We start from the raw sequence: 9,645 nt of genomic DNA on the forward strand, positions 1-9,645 counted from the left end.
AACCTTAGCAGCAGCAAATCAGTGGAACTTACCACTCATGCAATGGGGAGGCTTGTGAAGAGAACCCTCTACTCTGATTTCAGGCCTCCCTCTCCACCAGTCACTGCCTGGCTTCTGGCAGATAGGAATATAAATATTTATCTTCATTAAAGTATAGAATTTATATCCCTCACAGCCAACATAAAAAATACATTCCCATCAGGAACATAAGGAAAGAGGGAGAGGATCCAGTTATCTTCAGTTATCTACATTTAAGATTTGAAGTCTATTTACTTGGTGTTTTGTGTGGGTGATGTATTAAAGTGGGGTGTGTGTATGTGTGTGTGTGTGTGTGTGTGTGTACACACAGGTGTATTTGTGAAGAATATTAGAATGTCAGAGCTTAATATAGAGTTAATGGAGAAAATTCGACTTAAAAAGGAGATGAGGTCAAATGCATTTTTTCCCCTGCCATTCCCCAAACAGATTGAGAGCTGCTGTGAACCTTCTTTGTATGTTTTGAATAAGTGCGTTCCACTTTAATGAGATTATTCTGATGCCTCCATTAGGTTTTGTCAGCAATTTTCTGCTGCTTTTTACAACAAAGGCTGATTTGGGTTTTTCAACAGAATTTGCCTTCTGTAGCTTTAATAGTGACATCTTCAGCACGTTCAGAATGCAGAGTTAAATTACCAGCAATTGTTTTCTACATATGTTCAGTAAATTAATACTGATACTCTGAAGTTTTGGTTGCCTTTTCCTTTTTGACTTATATCCAGACTTAGTCGTGGTGAACTTGTCCCTGTGATTTAAAGTGTGACTAGCTTAGTCTGGATCTGAGCTCTTATCTCTTGCAGTTCAGTTCATTTCCTGAGATGGATGCTGTTTACTTTTCCCCAAATTCATTTATTCTGCTTGGAAAAGAAAGTTTGGAAAAGACAAGAAATAGTTCAATCCTGTACCTGTCTACCCAGAAGTAAGTCTCATTACTAACTACTACTTCTTCTTCCTCTTCCTCTTCTTTTATTTATTTACCGTATATTTTGCTCTATAAGACTCACTTTTTCCCTCCTAAAAAGTAAAGGGAAATGTGTGTGCGTCTTATGGAGCGAATGCAGGCTGCGCAGCTATCCCAGAAGCCAGAACAGCAAGAGGGATTGCTGCTTTCATTGCTCAGCGATCGCTCTTGCTGTTCTGGCTTCTGAGATTGAGAATATTTTTTTTCTTGTTTTCCTCCTCCAAAAATTAGGTGCGTCTTGTGGTCTGGTGGGTCTTATAGAGCGAAAAATACGGTAATTTGTATAATGCCCTTCATCCATAGATCTCATGGTGGCTCACAATAGCTATTCCTAAGAACAACATCTAAGAAGAAATGCCAGATAATTCCAGTGGAAATGGAAATGGGAGCAAAAAATGCCAGTGTTCACTTATTTATCTCATATCCAGAAATCAATCCAGCAAATATGATTAGTATTCAAGTTTGTTGATGTTTCAGTCAATAAATAATATGTAATTGATAATGCTTCTTCCTCATTTGCATTGCATTTCCTTTGCACTGAAAGGAATGGAGTGAAAGAATGTAATGGCAACATGATAATGTAATTAATTATGCACATTATGTAACTTTGCCACAGCAGACAAGATGAATAATGCCATTTTAAAAAAAAAAATTGCAGAAGATGAACTGCACTGAAATGGAAACAATACTGCATGTGACAACTACAGGGCGGAAAGGAAAACATTGCCTTCTTATAGCCATATTCACAAGTAAGTAGCAGTGCCGGATTTACGTATAAGCTAAACAACCTGTCGAGTCAGATTCGGGGAGTGGCTTCTTTCGTTTCCGGAACCAACAAAGTAGGCATGGAAACCTCGCGAGACGTCTTTGATCTTTACGTTTCATTTCCCTCCTTCCCTGACACTCATCAAACCTAAATCCGGCCCTGGTAAGTAGGTATGGGAGTGTAGCCCAACAGCACTATTAAGATTTCTAGAATTGTTTGCATACTCAATAAAACTCAGTTCAGTCAAAACCATTCCTTGCTATTCTGAAAAGCGAACAAAGCACATCTTAATGCAGTATTTCAGCTGCCATTCCCCCCTCCCCCAAGAGGAAAGTGGTTATTGTAATTCCAGATTAGTGGAAATGTGCATGGCTTATTCATCCTGTGCATAAAACTGATAACCCATGCAGTTGGGACTGTTTATTTATTTCTTATTCATTTGTTTCAGTCTTTGTGAGTCATCTGAGCGTTTCCCATTTGTAATGTGATTCTGGAAAATTATTTTGCATATGTAATAGTAAACACTTGGCACCACATCTTCGCTGAGAATGAAAATGATCTAAACAATTCCCATCGGCCTAATGAGCAGAAACGGTGACTGGAACTGTGGCTAAAATTTTGGCAGCAGAAAACCGACTTGGATCATCTGTACTTTTGACTAGCAAGCATCTTGGGAATCAATTGACATAGCTTTGATTTCAGCTTAGAAAGGCGTAAGGAGGGAATCTGGTGTCCAAAAGGCAACTCCCTGATACTGTCACAACCAAAAGCCTAAACAATATTTTAGGTTTTTAATAAATAGATTTAGAATGAAAATATTTTATATATTTCATCTGGGCAAGATGAAAGTATTCTGTTAGTTCATTAAGGATTATTTTCAACCCAGTATACAAAAAAAATTGGTATAATCAGAAAATTTCAAGAGGTCAGGATAAAGAAGTGCATATTAGGTAAAGGTAAAGGTAAAGGACCCCTGGATGGTTAAGTCCAGTCAAAGACAGCTATCGGGTTGCGGCACTCATCTTGTTTTCAGGCCAAGGGAGACAGCGTTTATCCACAGACAGCATTCCAGGTCATGTGGCCAAGATGACTAAACCACTTCTGGTGCAACAGAACACCATGACAGAAACCAGAGCGCACAGAAATTCCGTTTACCTTCCCGCTGCAGCGGTACCTATTTATCTACTTGCACTGCTGTGCTTTCAAACTGGGAGCCAGTGTGGTGTAGTGGTTAAGAGCGGTAGTCACGTAATCTGGGAAACCGGGTTCGCGTCTCCGCTCCTCCACATGCAGCTGCTGGGTGACCTTGGGCCAGTCACACTTCTTTGAAGTCTCTCAGCCCCACTCACCTCACAGAGTGTCTGTTGTGGGGGAGGAAGGGAAAGGAGAATGTTAGCCGCTTTGAGACTCCTGAAGGGGAGTGAAAGGCGGGATATCAAATCCAAACTCTTCTTCTTCTTCTTCTAGGTTGGCAGGAGCTGGGACAGAGCAATGGGAGCTCCCCCTGCCACAGGGATTCGAATCACTGACCTTCTGATCAACAAGTGCAAGATGCTCAGTGGTTTGTACCTCAGCGCCACCCACATCCATATTAGGACATTTGGGAAAGGTAGGCTGGTGTACATAAACCACTTTTGGGTGGGGCAAATGAAGCAGCACCAGCAGTTACAGGAAGGATGGTGCTCCCAACAACCAATAAGAATCACAGCAGAAGGTACTAAAATGGAGGCAATCAGGAATATCTATTGCAGGGGAGAGGAGATGGTTACTGCCAGGTAAAGTATTTAATAGGTGATACATTGTGACTATAGAGACCCATACTGATCCTGTATATCCTAATGCCAGCCAGTGTTCTCTAGGCGTTCTTATCTGCTATCTAAAGTAAAGGGGCATGATCTTACCTCATATTATTTTCTGAGCTGGCTAATTGTGATGTTTTTGATACATTAAGAGGTCAATCCTACACTGAAAATCAGTCAGATGAGCAGCCAGGTCTACCATTACACCACAACAGATATACCACTGGGATATCCCGTATAATATAACTTTATGGTGCAAGCGTGTTTGTGTCACTCACCCCTCATGACAAACTGTGCCTGTAAATAATTTTTTTAAAAAAAATAAAGCTCACTATTTGTATAGCGGCAGGAAGATATAGAAATCCCAATGCAACTATCACAATAACCACCATACACAGTTCTTCATGAATAGAATAATTGCTATTATCTGCTAATATAAATACATAAATACATATCAGCCTTGCACTTGAGCGTTTCCACATATGGTAATGCAACCTGACACTCCTTGTGTCAGGATAACAGACAGAAATTAACCGTCACACAAGAAACATAGGTATATGAATAGTTACAGTGCAAAGCTACAGCAAATGAAAAGAGAAATCATTAAGAAGCTGCAAACACTGTTTCCATTTCTGTATCTGCACATGGTAGTCATCCTTGCTCAATGAGCTCATTAGAAAAACAAAACAGCTTTGTTTGATAATGCACCATGGTGTATGTGATACTCCATAGGGACCACAGCAAGGGTCTTGTAACCTCCGGCACAGAGCATGAAATCTATGTGCTTCCCATGGAAAAAGAACGTCACGTAGCACTATACAACAAATATGGAGCTAACACCCTCTGGGTTTCTAGTCAGTGATCTCACAGCTAGTAAAAATGGCGACTCTAGTTAATGTAAATACAAGATAACAAAAAATACAGGCCTTCTCCGATTTCTTTGCTTGGGAAAGCTGTATTTTTCAGTATGGTGTTATAAAAGTGTCAGGGCTGGGAGCTCTCGCTTTCTTATATAATAGAATTGTATTGTGTTGGTTTGTGTGTGTGTAAGCATATGCACACACAGGCAATACTTGTCAAAAATTGCTTTTTGGAGAGTGAGTGTTAGAAATGCCATTCCTAATGTGATTTCTCCTCATAAAAGGAAAACATATTTTGATGGCTTTATTATTTATGTAGTAATGACCTGTGTTTTTAATTAGGATTGAAACAATAATATTTATGTTCAGCTGAACTACTGCTTTTTAAAAATATATTTCCGAACACATGCTGAAAAGTTTGACGTCTCTTTCAGCACCCTAAAATGAAATGCAACAGGGAGGACTAAGGTTATAGTTTCTTTTCTCTTCTCGGCATTCAACAACTACCTTTACTGTACTGACCAACAAGTTCAGTGTCAAATATGCAGTGATTAGAAGCAGCAGTTACAGTTTCAGCTGTAGTGGCAGCAGCAATGCTGGTATAAATGTAATATAAAAGATGAATACAAACCCAAGTCATCTCTGGGCAATGAAGAGTCAGGCTGGATGATTGGTCTGCCTCTGCCCTTGTGACTTTTGCATTGCTCATAAGTAAAACAAAACAAACTCCTTGTGAACATTTTAGTACTAATTTCACCAAATACCCAAATTTTTGTATGCAATTTCTCCTTATATACACATTTGGCAAAGCATTTCTGCCTAATATAATGCATTTATGTATGTTATTTTCACCAAAATGCATGTTTTATACACATTAGTTGGTGGGAAATCTGCACTGCAAAATTCAGAAAAGTCAAATTCAGAATAATGGCTGTGCTTTGGTTTGCATATTGTTTTGTAAACTGAAAATTAGGTAGGTTCACTTTTAAATATGAGCTGAATTGAATTTCTCCCCCATCCTTACATTTCAGAGACAAAAGGGAAGAGTCAGACATCAGGCTGCTGCTCTTGGCATCAGCCATGCTTCGCCTAGCATGTAGTTACACTCTTATTCTGAGTCACACCAATTGTCCATCTAGCTTAGCCCACCCAGAAGCAGATTACTAGAGTTTTGATGTTATAATTCCATGCAGCCAGCCAAATGCAGAATTGCTCCTGGGCCTGGCTGGCAGTTCGTGATCACAATTTTCGAAGATGATGCTGAGAATGCTGTTGCTTCGTGTATATGAGCAATTTCCCTTGTGCCCTTCCCTCTCCCTTTGGCTATCATGATGTGAACATAGAAGTAAGCATACGTTTGATGGGTTTCTTGGGACGATGGTGTCTGTAGGCCCTTTCAGCCAAACATTTCTCCATTATCCGAAACTCTTTAACTGCTGGTAATGCCTTTGGGATTTTATGCATGCAAAAATATGTGCCTTTCTTCTCGGACATGGATAGCAGGCATGCTATATTAATAGCAGAATGAAAAATATGGGTTTTAGTAAAGCCCACCCCTCCTTTTGGCATTAGCTCTGGTCATTGAGCCCTTTCCAGGATGCAGGGATGGGCTGTGCTTTGTAATTGTTTGGGGAGGAGAAATTTTATGAAATTTCTTTTGTATAATTGAGGTCGATATTTATTGTTCCAAAAATGTGCAAATCATTTTGCTGATTTCATATTTTTCTGGGCAAACTACTCTGAGAATTATTAACGTCCATTTCTGGAACTGCTATGAAATAACCAAGGCTAACGTGACCACAGTGCTGGAGGAAAAGGCCATAATATCACTATTTATTTCTTTGGGATAGGCATGATATGCTTTAGCTTCCCCTTTGCCTTGTGTTTTTATTCCCACCCTCTAAGTTCAGTAGAAGTTAAACATTCGGTTCCTCCTTTGAACTTTCAGGGAATTTCTACCCTCTTGTCTAAGCTGCCTTTTATAAATCAAAATTTGTTTATTGAATGTTTAGAATAATATAACAAAATAACAGAGAGAGAGAGAGACATCAGAGGGAACCACAAACACAGAATAATTAGGAGATCAATAAACTATTCAGGAATACATAAATGACTTTACAATGACCTTCTCCAATAAAAGAGATGAAGAGTGTATAGGCCATGCAAATCTTAAATGCTAGTTACAGTGCCAAGTGAATTCAAGTAGGCTGGCAATGTTGACTTAGCTGTTCTAATTGTGCAGAGCTTGGCAGATCACAGAATAAAAGAACAGTATGGAGAACAAAAGACACAAGCACAACAAAGAAATATGCCTAAAAGAAATAGACTTGAAAGAAACAGTTGGGAGAGAAACAATAAATAGAATCAGGAAGTTAAGTCTGCATAGAAAATAAAATACGTAGCAGTATGATAAGTTTTCCACCAAAGCTTAAAGTCAAGTTTATCACACTGCTGCTACTTAAAAACACTTCCCCCACAGGAGCTGAACTTACAGTTTCCTTTTGTATGCCATCCCATCAGGAACTGCTGTGAATCATAGCTAGGGCCTTTGAATGTCGATCTGACAGATTTCACTTCTATATGCACTTGATGGCAGATCAGGGCAACATGAAAGTGGTCTGCCTTCAAGAATTGCTCCCTCCTAGTTTTTCAGCCAAGGAACCAAGCATGATATGGAAACATGCACAACAGGAGTGGTTGTTGTGCTTGGGCAGAAGTACTTACCTGACCTCCCAGCAGTGGAGTCACTGCTGCAAGACAGTGGGAAGGTGGTGCAGTGCAAATATACCAGCAGGAGTGCTGGATTGCCGCAGCCAGTGTGTTTGCACCACACTGATTGTACCACTGTCTATCTCCCCCTCCCCTTTGGATATGCAGCAGCAACTCACATGCTGGGAGATCAGGTCAGGTAAGAGCCTCTGTCCCACCATACCACCTGCTTCTGATAGATAAGGATCAGGAGCTGTCACCTGACCTTTTCTGGGTTAGTGTCTGATGTGGATACCTTGGATAGAGTGGTCCACTCAAGTCAACAGTTCAATTTCTGCTGCAGTCCTGACATCTTTGCACCAAGGGGCTCCATGAAAGCAGGAGTTTCCCTTGTTCTGTAATGGCAAGGAATATGCCACAAAGAACATTATACCAGTTACGTCCCCTTGACACCAATGTGTTCATTATTACATCTGCAATGTACTAATAAACATTCATGCATACATTGGGGAAATTCTTGCTTCCAACATACATTCTTTCTGAACAAAACAACTGGAGGTGAGGTGATCAGAAAGATGCTGTACAGTATGTCCAGGCCTATGTTTCTATCTGCACAGACCAACAGTATAAGGGAGTCACTACATTTCTTTTCATTCTGGATGACATTTTATGTTAAAGAGCATGACAGCTTAATTTCAGTTAAGTACTGCTAACAATAGGAATTCACACAGAAAGCCAGCAGTCATGCAGTCATTGATCGTGTATGTAAATGATGTAACCCATTGTGTTTGGTCATTGTGAAGATTCTCATTATAAAACCTTCCCTCCTGTCACCTATGTGCGTGACAGACATTAGCAAATATGCTGTATGCAGCCACGTGAAAGCTGGCACCATCAAAACATTTTCATTGGGGATAGGATCACGTAAGTTGTGGGTTGTTGTTTGTTGCTGCTGTGAGGCACTGAGAGTTCTAACAAATGCCCATTAGAGAATAATCTGTTCTGAACCTTAAAACATACTCCACTCAAATTCTTTTTGAACATTTGTGTCTCTCCCCCACTCTCTTTCAATCCAGGGAACAGAAGACATGACTTCTTCCTGATATTTGTGCAGAGTCAGGAAGCCCAGCCCATCACAGACATCTGCCCAGTTCTATTTTTCTAGAAAAAGAGGTGCGAGAACTCACTCTTGTTCTCTTATAATGGCAATGGTGCCCACCTGAGAGGTGCCGCAACTGAGTTCTGTTGAGTTCTGGCTGAAAAAAGCCCTGCACCTACCCCATCTTTTCATTACCTAACAGTTTTAGCTGGCTTTAAATAGTGCAACTTGGTTCTTAAAGGACTCCTGCTGATATTTCTTCTAACCCACAGCAAATCTCCTGTCTCCTCTCAGTTCCTGGAATACTACCAGGTGACATTTGCCCAGAATTGCCTCCAGTTTTGCTAGTTTAAGCCGCAGGAAAGGGTGCTTCCTGTTCTGGCTCCATGTAGCATCTAGACTGCCAGTGTTCTCTTGCGGCGTTCCTGCAGCCTTGCTTCCTCTTTGTCTGCCTACGTTCTTATATGATCATACAGAGGCTGGGGAAAATTCAGACGGCCAATTGCTGCCACACCCAGCTTCTACCACATTCACATCCCATTGGTTGATGGAGCAGACATAGTCCCAGCTATGCCAGCCTTCCACCATACCCTCCTGCTATAGCTCATACTTGGAGCGTGATTCTGTGGAAGGTTAGGGTTGGGTGGGTTTCCAAGTAAATTTAAAAACAGTATAATAACAAAATGTAGTCCCGTACATTCTCAAATTTATTGAAAGTGGCCTTACACTGAGTTGAACCATTAGTCTATCTATCTGAGTGTTGTCCACTCTATACTAGGCGACAATTCTTCTCCAGAGTTTTGGAGAAGAGACTTTCTCAGCCCTGCTTGGAGATGCCAGAGATTAAACCTGGAACTTTTTCTACCACTGCACTATAGCTCTTCCCCATAAAGGACTGCTGCTGCCCAGGACTGACCTGCTGGGAGCCTGAAGGGCCCTGCCCTGCCTCTCTTCACCTGGCTTGGGGCGGGGGCTGGAAGGCTCCATAAAGGACTGCTGCTGCTCAATAGAGATGGATGCTTTTTTTAAAAAAATATTTTTTATCTATATCATTTTAAATTGTTATTGATATTAATGTTGTATTTTTTAGTTTTAATTTTATGATTTATGTGGAAATTGTTTTCCTTTTGGTTGGGTACCTTTTGATGTGCTTTATTTATTTATGGTTTATGACCTTTGTTATGCTGGTAATTATGTAAATCTTGTCAGGCTGTAAGCCGCCTTGAGCATTGTTTTAACTATGGAAAGGCAGCATACAAATAAAAAATGTTGATGATGGTGGTGGTGATGATGATGATGTTTTGACTGTTAGACAAAATAGCCTCCCTCCCCAGTTTCTGCCTTGACTTCAGAATGACCACTGATAAATGCACCAAGGAGAAGTTTGCAGCCCTCATATATAGTTGATTTTGAAC

General features: G+C 40.5%; 1 long non-coding RNA gene across 1 annotated transcript; it reads left to right on the plus strand.

Moving 5' to 3' along the window:
* The first annotated feature begins 863 nt into the window (after positions 1-863).
* On the plus strand, positions 864-8,326 carry LOC310708381. The gene is made up of 3 exons (XR_014526978.1): positions 864-955; positions 1,301-1,746; positions 8,208-8,326. It is a non-coding gene; the product is annotated as an uncharacterized lncRNA (long non-coding RNA).
* Positions 8,327-9,645: the final 1,319 nt, after the last annotated feature.

The sequence above is a fragment of the Podarcis liolepis genome (genome assembly GCF_965112155.1).
Source record: "Podarcis liolepis genome assembly, chromosome: 5".
NCBI lineage: Eukaryota > Metazoa > Chordata > Lepidosauria > Squamata > Lacertidae > Podarcis > Podarcis liolepis.